The sequence below is a fragment of the Dasypus novemcinctus genome, chromosome 22 (assembly GCF_030445035.2).
Source record: "Dasypus novemcinctus isolate mDasNov1 chromosome 22, mDasNov1.1.hap2, whole genome shotgun sequence".
NCBI classification, from domain to species: Eukaryota; Metazoa; Chordata; class Mammalia; order Cingulata; family Dasypodidae; genus Dasypus; species Dasypus novemcinctus.
In genome coordinates this window covers 36,779,900-36,797,275 of record NC_080694.1, presented here as the reverse complement: position 1 = coordinate 36,797,275, position 17,376 = coordinate 36,779,900, and the positions used below count along the sequence as shown (strand labels likewise).

General features: G+C 42.9%; 1 pseudogene; it reads left to right on the top strand.

The window, feature by feature from the left end:
• Window positions 1–16,602: 16,602 nt before the first annotated feature.
• On the top strand, window positions 16,603–17,068 carry LOC101436084 (E3 ubiquitin-protein ligase SIAH1B-like; annotated as a pseudogene).
• The last annotated feature ends 308 nt before the right edge of the window (window positions 17,069–17,376 follow it).

The window sequence follows — 17,376 nt, the reverse complement described above, 5'->3', positions numbered from 1 at the left end:
TGGGTGTGAACCCATTATAAGTACAGCCCTTAGCTAAGGTTACTTCAGTTAAGGTGTGTCCCAGAGGAATCAGGATAGGCTTTTTTGTTTTTTAATAATTGGGTTTTTTTTTTTATTTTTAAAGATTTAGATTACATCAATGTTACTAAAAAAATAAGGGATTCCCATATACCCCCTTCCCTCCCCCTCCCACTCTTTCACACATTAACAACACCCTTCAATCGTGTGGTACATTTGTTACCACTGATGAACACATATTGACACATTGCTACTAACCATGGACTACAGTTTACACTATAGTTTATACTTTGCCCTGCACAATTTTGTGAGTTATGGCAAAATATACGATGGCCTGTAACTGTCACTGCAGTGTCATGCAAGACAACTCCAGTGTCCCCAAAATGCCCCCATATTACATCTATTCTTCTCTCTCCCATCCCTCAGAACCTCTGGTGGCCACTGCCTTTACATCAATGATAAGAGTTCTTCCATTGCTAGAATAATAATAAGTCTATAGTAGAATCATAAGTCTACTTTAATCTATTGTTCATTCCCCAATCTTGAGGATTTGGGGATGGTGATGCCCATTCTGCATCTAATTGAGAGGGGGCTTAGATCCCATGGGGCAGATGGATGGGACTATCTTTTTTTTTTTTTTTTTTTAAAGATTTATTTATTTATTTAATTTCCCCCCCTCCCCTGGTTGTCTGTTCTCTGTGTCTATTTGCTGCATCTTGTTTCTTTGTCCGCTTCTGTTGTCGTCAGCGGCACGGGAAGTGTGGGCGGCGCCATTCCTGGGCAGGCTGCTCTTTCTTTTCACGCTGGGCGGCTTTCCTCACGGGCGCACTCCTTGCGCGTGGGGCTCCCCCACGCGGGGGACACCCTTGCGTGGCACGACACTCCTTGCGTGCATCAGCACTGCGCATGGCCAGCTCCACACGGGTCAAGGAGGCCCGGGGTTTGAACCGCGGACCTCCCATATGGTAGACAGACGCCCTAACCACTGGGCCAAAGTCCGTTTCCCAGATGGGACTATCTTGCTTGGAGTTGCAAACACCTTCTGCTCCTTGGGATGGTCGTTGTCCATCATCATCTCCTTGTTAGTGGTCCTGGGTGAATCCAATGAAGTTGGAAAGTAGGTGTTGCAACTCTGCTGAAATTCAGGGTTCAACTGGCACATAGATGGATCAAAGATTTAAGTCTCTGGGACATATATTTATCAAGTATAGTGCTAATGATGGGTTCAAATAAAAAGGACAGAAGAATGATGTGTAGAGAACCTATAAATGAGTCCAACTCTGTTATACTAGGGAGCATAAATTCCAAGTAAGTCCCACTGACAGGGTGCCAAATTCCTGAGCTGTCTGCCCTGCTTATAGTTTCTGGATATCTCCAGAGTCCTCAGAAGCCCTGCTATTTGAGGCACTGTTTACTGTGGTAAAGGATAGGTTTTAATTCTGTTACTGTAGTCCTTTTAAAGCAGAATGAAATTCAGACATAGAGAGAGAGAGCCGTGGGAAGAAGCCAGAAGTCAACAGAGCCTGGAAGAGAAGCCAGGAGAGGCCACCATGTGCATTGCCTCGGAACAGAAAAGCCAAGGATCAAGGATCTGCGGCAGCCAGTCCCAGAGTACCACAGTGTTCTGAGACTAAGCATTGCCTGATGACGCCTTGGTTTGGGGTTTCTCCTAGCCTCAAAACCATGAGCCAATAAATTCCCGTTGTTTAAGTCAACCCATTGCCTGGTATTTGTTTTAGCAGCCAGGAAATGAAACAATATTTCATCTTTAAGGTTGGCAAAGAATGTAGAACAAAAAGTTTGATAAAAGGCAATTGGTGTGGGTATTAAAGGGGCAGCCTCTTTGGAGGGCAATATGACAATATCCATGTTTTCAATATGCAAAGTTTTTTGACCTAATAATTCTCCTTCTAGAACTTTATCTCCCACTTTCATGTATACATACATATTTCAATGAGCATTTTTTGTAATAGAAAAAGTCACAATATTCTATAGAAAGGGGACAGCTTAAATACATTATGGTCCATCCAAAATTTATGTTATGGAGGCAGTCCTTAAAAATATTGGGGAAGGTCTTTGTGTGCTGACATGAAACAATATCTAAGATTTTGGGGTAAAAAGAGAATAGTTCAGATGCAACTCCAGGTAGGGGTGCTCCTGAGGGCTCCAGAAATATCCAGGTCCTACAGTCATGACAGATGGCTCTGGGTTTCAGTGCCTTGCCAGTGGGCTGTATTTAGGAATTTGTGCTCCTGAGTGATGGAGTTGGACTCAGATATGAGCTTTTACACATGCCTCTTGTGTCACTTTTATGGAACCTGTGGTTGGCGCTGGGGTTGATGAATACTCAGGAGACTTGAATCTCTGGACTGGTCATGTGCCAGCTGGGTCCTGAGCCTCAGCAGTGTTGCAACACCTACTCTCCGATTTGTTGGACTTACCTAAGTCAGCTAACAGGGAGGTAAGGATGGTCAACCAACACACCAGGGAACTGAGAGAGTCTACAGCTATGGGCATGAGAGTTCCAGCTGTGTGGGATCGAAGCCCCCTTGGGTGGAGGAATAAAATATGGATTGGAGTGGACTTACTGGTATTCTGCTATAGAATTATTGTGACTCTAGCAATGGAGGAACTGTATCATTGGTGTGGAGACAGTGGCAACAGGAGTTGCTGAAGGAAGGGAGAGGAAAAAGGAGGTGTGATGTGGGGGCATTTTTGGGACTTGGAATTGTCCTGAATGATATTGCAAGGACAGATGCAGGACATTGTATATCCTGCCATAACCCCATGAATGGACCAGAGAGGGTGTACTACAATGTAAACTATAATCCATGTTATGTAGCAGTGCTCCAAAATGTACTCATCAAATGTAATGAATGTGCCACACTAATGAAAGAGGTTGTTGGTGTGGGAAAAGGGGGGGGGGTGTGGGGAGTGTTGGATATGGGAACCTTCTATATTTTTTAATGTCACATTTTTTGTGTGATCTATGTATCTTTAAAAAAAAAAGAAGAAAATGGTTCACAATATGTGAATAACAAGCTTTCCTTGGTGCAACGAAAGGGGATGAATATGCTTATGTGAGGAAACCAAGAAGGAGGTGACACCGTAGCCTCTGGAGACGGGGACCAGGGGACCAGGGGACCAGGGGACCAGGGGACCAGGGGACTGGAGGTCTTGCTTAGCTTTTCATTGTACAGCCTCGGTAGCATTCTGTTTGGATCGTGCGGTTATATCAGTTTTCCTCTTAAAAACAATTACTGAAAATCAAGAAAAGCACATGGGAAACAGGATGTTTTTGCCTCCAAGAAACACAAAGGAAACAAAAGTAGAAAGGAAAAACAGCCGCTCTTCCAGCAATATGCTAGACTGGAACAGTTTAGACCAGAGCTGTAAAACGCAAGACTCCAGCTAATAGACCAGCAGGACCACAGGCGGATGGAGATGGAGGTGGGAAGACCACAGCTGGGGGCAGGCAAAGGGAGGCGGCGGCTCCGTGGAGCCCACCGGTGGGACCCCACGTGCCCACTGAGTCCCCGCAGGGATGCCTGAAGCTGAGCCACCCCGCCCCGGCCCAACAGGACAGAGGGGTTGAGAGAGTGGGGCTGAGCTGAGAGCCAGCAGCAACGGAGGCCAGCAGCTCTGGGCAAGCAGCCCAGGCTCCCCGGCGGGGCCATTTTCAGTAGCCTCCCTGTGTGGCACGGCAGAGAGAAGAGGTGGCTTCCGTGGTCTGACTGGACTCCAGTTCTTTCCAGGCAGGAAGAAGCCTCTCTGGACTGTTCAGGAAGCTAGAACCCCTATGAAGGAGGTGCTGGGTTTTGGAGCTCAGAGGGAAAGGTTTGGTGATGTTTGCACAAACGTCCTGTGATAGGAGCACCAGTGCTGGAGAGGGCAGAGTCCAGGTAGAATTCTGGCTACCCCATCTCCTGGCTCTGGGATCTTGAGCAAATTACTCTAGCTCTTCAAGACTCAGTGTCCTCATCTGGAAAGTGGATGTTGTAACACCAACCTCTCAGAGTTGTTGAGACAATAAGAGCAAACGTGAAGCAAGTCATGAGAAAAACTAGGTTTCCCTGAGACTTCACAACCTCAGTGAGTGTATACTCACTCACTGTGAATTAGAGTTGCTCATCCAAGGTCTGTCAAAGTCTAAATAGGAAATAAGCAAAGCTCTGAAGTAAAGGAAAATGTCGTAAGTTGTATTTTAAAGCTTTGGGAACAATTTGGTTATAAGCCAATAAATAAAAGGAATGAAATTCTTGTGCAGAAAACCCAAGGCATTCATTTGACAAATATTAATTTATTTCCTTCCTTTCCCAGCCCCTACTCTACCCTGAGGAGAGGGTTTCCAGTTATGACCAGCAACCTGCCATGAAGATAGAGCCATCCCAATGTTAGTCTCTTGGTTAAGGCAAGAGATTAATTAAACTGGGAAACATGATGTGCTCCACATATAAATAGCCATTTTTATAATTGTCTGGTAGTGGTGAGTAAGTGACAAACGTTCTTTAAACATTTTTTATTGTGGTGGCATATATTCACAAAATTTTCCATTTTAACGACTTTCATGTGTACAATTCAGCGATTCTAATTACATTCACAATATTGTGCTACCATCACCACCATCCTTTACCAAACTTTTTTTTCACCCCAAACAGAAACTCTGCAACCATTAATCAATTACTGCCCAACCCTCCCACCCCTTCCCCTGGTACTCATTAATATACTTTCTGTCTCTATGAATTGCTTATTTTAGGTATTTCATGTCAGTGGTATCCTATCATATTTTTCCTTTTGTATCTGGCTTATTTCACTCAACATGATGTCTTCAGATTTCATCATTGTTGTCATATGCATCATAACTTCATTCCTTTTTACAGGTGAGGGATATTCCCTTGTGTATATACCACATTTTGTTTAGCCATCCGTCTGCTGAAGAACACTTGGGATCCTTCCACCTTTTGGCTATTGTGAATAGATGCCGCAATGAATATTGTATAAATATTTATTCAAATACCTGTGTTTAATTATTTTAGTTATATACCTAGGAATGGAATTGCCAGATAGTAAGATAATTCCATATTTAACTTTCTGAGAAACTGCCACATTGTTTTCCACAGCAGCTGCATCATTTTACCTTCTCAACAGCAATGAACAAGGGTTTCTCTTTCTCCACATCCCGGCCAATACTTGTTCTTTTCTGGTTTGTTTGTTTGTTTGTTTAATGGTAGCCATTCTTGTGGGTGAGAAGTGTTGTCGATGTGGGTTGTTGGCATTTCCCTAATGGCTAATGATGTTGAGCATCTTTTCATGTGCTCATTGGCCATTTGTGTATCTTCTTTGGGGAAATGTCTATTCAAGTCCTTTGCCCATTTTTAATTGGGCTTTTGTCTTTTTGTTGTTGAGTTGTCAAAATTCTTTATATGTTGTAGATAACAAACCTTTATCAGATATATGACTTGGAATTATTTCTTCCCATTCTGTAGTTTGTTTTTTCACTTTCTTGATAATGTCCTTTGGTGCACAAAAGGAGCACAGGTCTTTTAATGTAAAATAACTCTCAGAATTGGAGGCACATTCTTGGTGTAAGCTATATACCTGGTTTTGCCCACACTTGGTTTTAGATTATGTTACTGTAATAGTCTGGCAGAAGGCACTCCCTGAATATATATATTAATATATATGCCTAGCAGGGCCCTTACATTGAGACTTCATGAAGACAACAAAGGAATTCATTGAAAATGGCTAAAATTCCTTCAAATGGAACAGAATCTACGCACAGTTGGAAACAATACTAAAACACTATGCGTAATTGCCCCAGGGATTCTAGTTTCAATCCCCAATTTTTTTTTAGGTGTTTTTTTTTCAGGTACCTGACCCTGGGATTGAACCATTGAACCCCGGACCTCATATGTGGGAAGCTGGCACTCAACCAGTGAGGCACATTGGCTTCCCTGAGTTGATTTTTCCTTTTGTTTGTTGTTTGTTTTTTTGTTTATAGGAGCTCCACCAGGGACCAAAACCAGCACCTCCCATGTGGGAAGCAAGCGCTCAACCACTTGAGCCGCACCCACTCCCTGCCCAATTTCTTAATGATATTGCTTCATTGTGCCAGGGCACCTGTTGTATTTGCAGTGAGCTCCCCTGCTTTGCTTACGGGACAGCCCAAAACTTTAGAGTCCACACCCATAGCGTTCTAGAGAAATATGCTTCTAATATTTCTGTCAAATGTCTGTTCTCTCTCTCTCTCCTCTTCTCTCCTCTCCTCTTCTCTCCTCTTCTCTTCTCTCCTCTCCCCTCCTCTCTTCTCCCCTCCTCTCCTCTCCTCTCTTCTCTTCTCTTATCTTCTCTTTCTCTCTCTCCTCCCCTTTCCCTTTCCTTTTTTTTTTTATATTTATTTATTTATTTTTTAATTACATTAAAAAAATATATGAGGTCCCATTCAACCCCACCGCCCCCGCCCCCCCACTCCCCCCACAGCAACACTCTCTCCCATCATCGTGATACATCCATTGCACCTGGTAAGTTCATCTCTGAGCATCACTGCACCCCATAGTCAATGGTCCACATCATAGCCCAGACTCTCTCACATTCCATCCAGTGGGCCCTGGGGGGATCTACAGTGTCCCGTAATTGTCCGTGAAGCACTATCCAGGACAACTCCACGTCCCGAAAACGCCTCCACCTCTCATCTCTTCCTCCCGTTCCCCACACCCAGCAGCCCCCATGGCTACCGTTCCCACACCCATTCCACATTTTCTCTGTAGACATTGGATTGGTTGTGTCCATTGCACACCTATGTCAAGTGAGGGCTTAGATTCCACATGGGTACTGGATGCACTCTTCCCGCTTCTAGTTGTAGACACTCTAGGCTCCATGTTGTGGTGGTTGACCTTCTTCAACTCCATGTTAGCTGAGTGGAGTAAGTCCAATAAGTCAAAGTGTAGGAGCTGAAGTCTGTTGAGGCTCTGGGCCTGGGTGTCATATTATCAGTCCTGAGATTCAAATCCCCTACATATATCTTAAACTCAGCACCAACTACAATTCCAATAAAGTAGCATGCAAGTCTTGTGAAAAGAGATCCCCTCTGAGTCCATTTCCATCACGCAGAAACACCAGCTCCAAAGAAGGGCCATCTGTCATGGCAGTGAACCCCTTCTGCCATGACCATAGAACCCGTGGGTCTCTTTATCCCTCAAAAGAACCAATACCTGGGGTTGTATCTACCTTATCTGTCTCTTAGACTCTGTTCAGTTGTACATAGGGGTATTCCTTCTGACAACCTCCAGACTCTTTTTTAGAGACTCACAGCCTTATAATCTCATTTCTCCTTTCCATTTCCCCCTTACATTAGGTCAAACCACTTCCCGAAGTCATGTTATTATATGTAGACAGGTATATTCTGCTGTTCCGCATTGAATCTTTAATTCAAGGTCATTTTCTAGTTGCTTCTTCAGCTGGTATGTGGTAGTGATCCCTCGGTGCCAGGGAGGCTCATCCCCGGGTGTCGTGTCCCACGCTGGGGGGAATGCATCACATCTACACGCTGAGTTTGGCTGTGAGAGTGGCCACATTTGAGTAACATGAAGGCTGTCAGGAGGAAACCCCCAGGCACAATGCTACTCTAGGCCTTGTTCTTATTGCAGGTGCATAGGCTCAAAAGTGTAGTCATTAGTATCAAGAGCCCACTGTTGGGCCCTCCTTCCTTCCTGGTTCTTGCCGTTGCACCTGGAGGATTGCCACTGCTCTCCCAGGGCCCACAACAGTGACCCCCCGGCCAGGAGCCCAGTACCCCCCCAGCTGTTGTTTTTGTTTCCACTATGAGTATATATAGACATTACCATATACCCTGGGCATATGCCCTGTATAACTCCCTGTCAACCATATATATCCTGTCAATAACATCCCATATCAGTATTCCTCCGCTGCCATTGTTGAACCACTCTGTGATCCAAAACTTCCCGTAAAGTGAATCCCAACATAATGTCAGCTTCAGAAGAGTCTTAGATCACCAAAATTCATATATACAATATACAGTATTTCCCCAGATCCACCATAAAACCTTTTCCCTTCCACAGCAATAATCTTTTAACTTATTCATATCATATTTCCTGAAACTGATGTACAGATTCCGAAACTATAGTTTTCAAACAAGGTAACATTTGTGCTTACTATGTGGTCCATACTTTAGGTTGTACAGTTTTCTAAATTTTTTAGTTATCCTATGTTTTGTCTTATGGTTTTCATTATTAGTCTGTCGTCCCCTATATGTTTTTGGTGTAATATTAGCTGTTTTATATTCATCCTCGTGTACTCTCACATAACTCCTCTTTTGCCCCCTTATTTACCTTTGTTCTATCCATTGCACGTCCATTTTCCCCTCCCCTTAGGGCCCACAACGCCTGCCAATCTAATGCCCTGGGAGCCGTCCTTTCTCACGAGAGATACAGTTCTCTCTATTCGACGGCATTAGTCTTCCCCAGGATATGGGTCCACCCCACCCAATGGTAGAACCCACCTTGGCAAAATGAGCCTTCAGCTATTCCCTCTGGAGTCCGTCCCGCATCAGACCATACCCCCTGAGCGTCCTAACCAGGTGACCCTCCTACTTATACTTTGATACGTTTTACTCAACATTTAGTTCTCAACGAACTTCTGGCACTCTCCCATGTTTGTATGTTGCCCCTCCCTCCCACCTATTTCTTGGACCATATTACCCCTCTTCCCATCCCCAGCCCCCCTCAAACCCAGAAAACCCCACCCGAAGGTAACCCCTTGCCCCCATTTTGTCCCTTCTTTGTGCTCATACTTACCCCCAGCTCATCACAGATTCCACCCCTACAGACATTAACTCACATCCTTCCTCCACCCCCCGATTTCCTGTAAGCCACTTTTCCAGACTCTAGCTCTCTGAGGCAGTTAACTTATTTCATATCATTGAGGTCATATAGTATTTGTCCTTCAATGCCTGGGTTGCTTCACTTAACATAAGATTCTCAAGGTTCATCCATGTTATCACGTGCGATTGTAGTGTATTGGTTCTTACAGCTGAGTAGTATTCCATTGGGTGTATATACCACATTTTGTTGATCCACTCATCTGTTGATGGACTTTTGGATCGATTCCAACTTTTGGCGATGGTGAACAATGCTGCTATGAACATTGGTGTACATATATCGGTTTGTGTCCTTGTTTTCAGATCTGATGGGTATATACCCAGCAGTGGTATTGCTGGGTCATATGGCAAATCTATGGATAATTTTTTGAGAAACTGCCAAACTGTCCTCCAGAATCGTTGGATCCTTCTGCATTCCCACCAGCAATGGATGAGTGTTCCCCTTTCTTCACATCCTCTCCAGCATTTGTATTCTACTGTTTTTTTCATGGCTGCCAATCTTATGGGAGTAAGATGGTATCTCATTGTAGTTTTGATTTGCATTTCCCTGATAGCTAGGGATTTGGAGCATTTTTTCATGTGCTTTTTAGCCATTTGTATTTCTTCTTTGGAGAAGTGTCTGTTTAAATCTTTTTCCCATTTTTTAAATGGGTTGTTTATCTTTTTGTTTTCGAGATCTATGAGTTCTTTATATATGCAAGTTATAAGTCTCTTATCAGATATATGGTTGCCAAATATTTTCTCCCATTGTGTGGGTTCCCTTTTTACTTTCTTGACAAACTCCTTTGAGGTGCAGAAGGCTTTAATTTTGAGGTAGTCCCATTTATCTATTTGTTCTTTTGCTGCTCGTGCTTTTGGTGTGATATTCATGAAGCCATTTCCTATTACAAGGTCCTGTAGATGTTTCCCTACACTGCTTTCTAAGGTCTTTATGGTCTTGGCTCTTATATTTAGGTCTTTGATCCATCTTGAGTTGATCTTTGTATAAGGTGTGAGATGGTAATCCTCTTTCATTCTTCTACATATGGCTATCCAGTTCTCCAGGCACCATTTGTTGAATAGGCCATTCTCTCCCAGTTGAGAGGGTTTGGTGGCTTTATCGAATATTATATGGCTATATACATGAGGTTCTATATCTGAACTTTCAATTCGATTCCATTGGTCTGTGTGTCTCTCCTTATGCCAGTACCATGCTGTTTTCACTACTGTAGCTTTGTAGTATGTTCTGAAGTCAGGAAGTGTGATTCCTCCTATTTCGTTTTTCTTTTTCAATATGTCTTTGGCTATTCGGGGCCTCTTTTTATTCCAAATAAATTTCATAGTTAGTTTTTCTAGTTCCTTAAAGAAGGCTGTGTTGATTTTTATTGGGATTGCATTGAATGTGTAGATCAGTTTTGGTAGGATAGACATCTTAATAATACTCAGTCTTCCTATCCATGAACAGGGAATATTCTTCCATTTATTTAGGTCTTCTTTGATTTCCTTGAACAATCTTGTATAGTTCTCGATGTATAAGTTTTTTACCTCTTTAGTTAAATTTATTCCTAAATATTTGATTTTTTTATTTACTATTGTGAATGGTATTTGTTTCTTGATTTCCTCCTGATCTTGCTCATTATTGGTGTATAGAAATGCTACTGATTTTTGCGCATTGATCTTATAACCTGCGACTTTGCTAAACTCATTTATGAGTTCTAGGAGCTTTGTTGAAGATCTCCCAGGGTTTTCTATATATAGGATCATGTCATCTGCAAATAATGAAATTTTGACTTCTTCCCTTCCAATTTGAATGCCTTTTATATCTGGTTCTTGTCTCAGTGCTCGAGCCAGTACTTCCAAGACAATGTTAAATAGGAGCGGAGACAATGGGCATCCTTGTCTTGTTCCTGATTTTAGAGGGAAGGATTTCAGGATTTCGCCATTGTAAACAATGTTGGCTTTAGGTTTTTCATATATACTCTTTATCATGTTCAAAAAGTTTCCTTGTATTCCGATCTTTTGGAGTGTTTTTATCAGGAAGGGGTGCTGTATTTTGTCAAATGCCTTTTCTGCATCTATAGATATAATCATGTGGTTTTTTTCTCTCAATCTGTTTATATGGTGTATTACATTGATTGATTTTCTTATGTTGAACCATCCTTGCATACCTGGGATAAATCCCACTTGGTCATGGTGTATAATTCGTTTAATGTGTTGTTGAATACGATTAGCAAGTATTTTGTTAAGTATTTTTGCGTCTAGGTTCATTAGAGAAATTGGTCTGTAATTTTCCTTTCTTGTGGTGTCTTTGTTTGGCTTTGGTACTAGGGTAATGTTGGCATCATAGAAGGAATTAGGCAGTGTTCCTTCTGTTTCGATTTTTTGGAATAGTTTCAACAGGATTGGTGTTAGTTCTTTCCGGAATGTTTTGTAGAATTCACCTGTGAAGCCGTCTGGCCCTGGGCTCTTCTTAGTTGGGAGCTTTTTAATGACTGATTCTATCTCTTTGCTTGTGATTGGTTTGTTAAGATCATCAATTTCTTCTTTCGTCAGTATGGGCTGCTTATGTATTTCTAGGAATTTGTCCATTTCCTCTAAATTGTCATTTTTGTTGGAATATAGTTTTTCAAAGTATCCTCTTATGATAGTCTTTATTTCTGTGGGGTCAGTGGTGATATCACCTTTCTCATTTCTTATTTTGTGTATTTGCATCTTTTCTCTTTTTTTCTTTGTTAGTCTCGCTAAAGGTTTGTCAATTTTGTTGATCTTCTCAAAAAACCAGCTCTTGGTCTTGTTTATTTTTTCAAGTGCTTTCTTATTTTCTATTTCATTTAGTTCTGCTCTTATCTTTGTTATTTCCTTCCTTCTTCTTCCTGTTGGGTTACTTTGTTGTTGTTTTTCTAATTCCTTCAAATGTGCAGTTAATTCTTCAATTTCTGCTCTTTCTTCTTTTTTGATATATGAATTTATGTATAAATTTCCCTCTCAGTACCGCTTTTGCCGCATCCCATAAATTTTGGTATGTTGTGTTATCATTATCATTTGTTTCAAGGTAGTCATTGATTTCTTTTGAGATTTCCTCTTTGACCCACTGTTTTTCTAAGAGTGTGCTGTTTAATTTCCAAATTGTCGTGTGAAGTCTGGGTCTCTGTCCCTTGCAAATTTCCAGCTTGACTCCACTGTGGTCAGAGATATTGTTTTGTATGATTTCGATCTTTCTGAATTCATTAAGCCTTTCTTTGTGGCCTAGCATATGGTCAATCTTGGAGAATGTTCCATGTGCGCTTGAGAAAAATGTATATCCTGCTGTGTTTGGGTGTAATGATCTATATATGTCTATTAGATCCAGCTCTTCTAATATACTGTTCAAATGTTTTGTTTCTTTAGTGATTCTCTTTTGAGATGTTCTGTCCAGAGTTGATAGTGGTGTATTAAAATCCCACATTATAATTGTAGATGCATCTATTCTTTCACTTAGTTTTTCCAGCGTTTGCCTCACATATTTAGAGGCGCCCTTGTTAGGAACATAAATATTTATGATTGTTCGATCTTCTTGACAAATTGTCCCTTTCACTAAAATATAGTATCCTTCTTTGTCTCTCACAATTGTTTCGCATTTAAAGTCTATTTTGTCTGATATTAATATAGCTACTCCTGCCTTTTTTTGGTTGTTGTTTGCTTGTATGATTGTTTTCCAGCCATTCACTTTCAACCTCCATGAGTCTCTGGGTCTAAGATGTGTCTCTTGTAGGCAGCATATAGATGGGTCATATTTCCTTATCCAGTGTCCCAGTCTGAATCTTTTGATAGGTGAGTTTAATCCGTTGACATTCAGTGTTATTACGTTTAGAGAGTTATTTATGGTAGCCATATTTTGGTTGGATTTGTGTTTGTTATATTTTGTTTGTATTATTTTATTTTCCCCTTCTATTTTTGTCTTTCTTGTTGCTTTTACACTCTCCTCCATCTCTGACTGTCCTGTTTTTTCCTTTCTTCCTGCAGAATTCCCTTAAGAATTTCTTGAAGGGGAGGTTTCTTGTTGATATACTCTTTCAGTTTCTGTTTATCTGTGAATATTTTGAACTCTCCATCATTTTTGAATGCTAGTTTAGCTGGATAGAGTATTCTTGGTTGGAGATTTTTTTCCTTTAGTACCTTGACTATATCATACCACTGCCTTCTTGCCTCCATCGTTTCAGATGAGAAATCAGCACTTAATCTTATGGAGTTTCCCTTGTATGTGATGGTTTTCTTTTCTCTTGCTGCTTTTAGAATTTTTTCTTTGTCTTGAGCAATGAATAATTTGACAAGTATATGTCTTGGGGTGGGCCTGTTGGGGTTTATGACCAGTGGAGTGCGCTGTGCTTCTTGGATATGTACATCTGTCTCTTTCAGTAGATTTGGGAAGTTTTCATTCATTATTTCCTGCAACACTCCTTCTGACCCCTTTCCCTTCTCTTCTCCTTCTGGAATGCCTATAATACGTATGTTTGAGCGTTTTGCGTTATCATTCAGGTCCCTAAGTCCTATCTGGATTTTTTCTACCTTTTTATTGACCACTTCTACTATCTGTTTGATTTCCAATGCACTGTCTTCCACATCACTAATTCTCTGCTCTGCCTCTTCTAGTCTGCTGATATTTGCTGCAAGTGTATTTTTGATTTCTTGAATTGTGGTGTTCATTTCCATCATATCTGTTATTTTTTTGCGCATGTCTGCAATTTCCCCTCCAAGTGTTGTCTTCACGCTGTTAACCTCTTTCATTACTTCATCAAATTTGTCGGTGATAAATGTTCTGAGATCTTTCATTGCTTGTGCAAAGTCCTGCCCCCCTTCCTGATTTTCAGTTTGTTGATTGGATTCAGCCATGTTTTCCTGATTACTGGTTTGGTTTGTAGATTTTTGTTGCTGTCTTGTCAACATTTTTTCTTGACGGGTTTAATCAGTTCCTTAGCTTCTTTGTCTAGTCTTGGAGATTAATTAGCTGTTGTTTTTGCATAAGTGTTATATCTTCTCTTTGTCACTTTGTTCTTCCTATTCCAATTTCTTATTGCTAGTTAAGCTCACTTTAAAGGAAAGTATTAGTGCTGGGGAAAGTCAATTGTGTAAGGAAGGAAAAAGTGTGAAGTAGTATTGGTGATATATGTTTACAAAGCAACAGTATGAGTTCTGGGAGGATGGAGGTTAGATCATGTAAATTGTGTAGAGTTATAGTAGTAGGAAAGTACCTATAATGAGGTAGACGACTGAATATGGGAGGAATGTGGTACGTACTAAGAGGCTATTGTTTTCGTGAGAGAGGGAAAGAGAAAAGAAAGGTAATAGTTTCAGGGACGAATACCAGATGGAAAACTAAACAAAGGTATTAGAAATTAAGAGTTAGACACTTTGTGGATCAAAGAAAGGGAGATGGAATATAGGAGAGATAGCAGTGGTGGAGGATATCAAGTTGTAGGGGAAAGGGGATAGTGTAGATAGGCTAAATCTATTCACAGAGAAATGAGGCAGTGGAGGGTGAGGAAACCCAGCAAATGTGAGGTATTTCCTGTAGGACCTATTGTATTGTTAAGGTAAAATAGTATAAGAAGAAAATTGGGGACAAGAAAGAGAGGATTGAAAAAAAAAAAAGGAACAACAACAACAACAAAAAAAAACAAAACAAAACAAAAAAAACCAAAGAACAGAAACCCCGCCGCCAGGCTCGGCTGGGCTCAGCAGGGCTCCAGTCCCGCGCCCGCCGCCCGCCACGGCTCGGCTGGGCTCGGCTGGGCTCGGGTCCCCCGCCTGCCGCCCGCCGCGGCTCGGCTGGGCTCGGCTTCCCCTCCCGCTGCGGCTCGGCTGGGCTCGGCTGGGCTCGGCTTTCCTGCCCGCCGCCCGGCGTGGCGCAGCGCGGCTCGGCTCTCCCGCTCGCCGCCCGGCGCGGCGCGGCTGGGCTCGGCCGAGCTCAGCTGGGCTCGGCCCCCCCGCCCGCCGCGGCTCAGCCGGGCTCGGCCGGACTCGGCTTCCCCGCCCACCGCCCGCCGCCGCGGCGCAGCGCGGCTCGGCTCTCCCGTCCCCCGCCCGCCGCGGTGCTAGCTGCCTCGGCTCCGCCTACCCAAGGAGGGAGTCCTCCACACGTAGCTGGGATCTCCGTGTATATTTCACAGATGGATCCTCTCTGTTACCTTCCCTCCAAATCGATGTCCAGACACCTCTGGACCAGGAAAAATCCCGAAACAGCCGGTCCCAAAGAGTCTCCGACGCCTCCCAGCCGATTCCCCCCAGGAGCTAGTAACCGGGAAGTTCACTCAGCCTCCATCTTGCCTCCCCCTCCTGAAAAGTCCCAAATTATATCTTATAGACCCGTCCTTTCCATTGCCTTCCCACCAAATCGATGTCCAGACACTTCCTGCCCTGAAAAAATCCTGAAAAAGCCTGGTCCCGGAGAACCTCCAGCGGTGCCCAGCTGCCTCTTCCCAGGAGAGACGGCAAGGCAAGCTCACTCAGCCACCATCTTGCCGGAAGTCCCCCTTTCCCTTTCTCTTTGTATTGTTGCCCCTGTGGTTGAAGTCTAAGACTTTGCATTATAGCCTTGTTTTCTGAATTCTATTTTCTGTGGCCTATTGGGGTGCAGGGAAGTGTTTTTCCAGCTCAGTCTTTGGAAAAAGAACTTCCTCATTTGGAAACCCTTTCAGAAACAGGGTCATCTTGATAGTGCCTGTTTAATACTACTGAAAACCACCCCACCCCTTTATCCTCTCCAGAGGCTCCAAAGGACTGTTCACAGCCAAAACAGTGAGTACTATGCAAGCATCAAAGTAAGAGCTACCTTTCCTGTCATCATACATGTTATCAGAATAGAGCCTTCAGGTGGCGGACTTGGCCCAGTGGTTAAGGCGTCCATCTACCACATGGGAGGTCCGCGGTTCAAACCCTGGGCCTCCTTGACCCGTGTGGAGCTGGCCCATGTGCAGTGCTGATGCGCGCAAGGAGTGCTGTGCCACGCAGGGGTGTCCCCGCGTAGGGGAGCCCCATGCTCAAGGAGCGCACCCCGTAAGGAGAGCTGCCCAGCGCGAAAGAAAGTGCAGCCTGCCCAGGAATGGCGCCGCACACACGGAGAGCTGACACAACAAGATGATGCAACAAAAAAAACACAGATTCCCGTGCTGCTGACAACAATAGAAGCAGACAAAGAAAAAGATGCAGCAAATAGACACAGAGAACAGACAACCGGGGTGGGGGGGAAGGGGAGAGAAATTTTTTTTAAAAATTAAAAAAAAAAAAAAGAACTGAAAGTAGGGATGCAAACTGTGACATTTGCACACTGATGTTCATAGCAGCATTATTCACAATTGCCAAAAGATGGAAACAACCCAAGAGTCCATAAACCAAGGAATGGATAAACAAAATATGATCTATGCATACAATGGAATACGACTCAGCTGCAAGAAGAAATGAAGCCAGGGTGTACATTACAACGTGGATGAACCTTGAGGACATTCTGTTGAGTTAAACAAGCCAGACACAAAAGGACAAATCTTGTGTGGTCTCACCAATATGAACTAAATACAATGAGTAAATCCATGGAGTTAAAACTAGATTTAGATTTAGAGTATAGGTTACTGGGAGTTAGAATGAGAGTTGAGAAGGGAGGCTGTACTTCATTCTCCTAGTGACCTGTACTCTAAACCTAAAGTGGCTCCCCAGGGATGACGAGCATTCCCTTCTGATGGACCTTCCCATGCCCTGGTGCTTCCTGCAAATGGCAAGGATCTTTGGATGCTGTAATGCCCCATCCGATGCATCAGCACAAGTCCTTTAAACCCTACAGGGAGAGGATACAGTTTTTCTTGCTACATACATTAATCTTCCTGGTGCTGTTGACTGCGGGATGATGCAGTCCCATTTTGACTTTCTTGGAGAAACAGGAAAAGTATGATGGTCACCAGCAGTTCTTTGGAATTGTACAGCCAATGGGAACAAGTGAGCAAGCTGAAAACTTTGCTTATTGACTTGTGCTAAAGGACCGTAAGCGGTGATTGACTTGGGAAGCAACTCCTTGATCTACTCATGAGGGAATTGCGACAGCCTTTACGAATAGTGACTGCCTAGTCTTTGACAGCAGCATTGCCCAGTGTTTTTTTTTTTGGAGAAAATGGCAATTTAGGCATCAGTGTAACTATTTTCATGTGTTGAAATGGCAACCAAACATTTTCTGGCCAGTATTTAAAACCACTGCCTTCAATTTCACAGAGAATAAGGCACCCAGCTGCCTGCCAACTTGAAACTGTTTTGGTAGGTGAAAGTGAGACACATGAAGGTAAATAAAAGGAAAGGCTGTTAAATACAGGAAAGAGTTGCATGTAGTAATACTAATATGTATAAAAATAAGTCAACAACAGTAAACCACTGGGGGAGAATATATACACACACACACACACACCCCTACTAATTATGTAGAGATAGGCTAAGGGGCTGTTAGGGATTGAATCGTGTTCCCCACA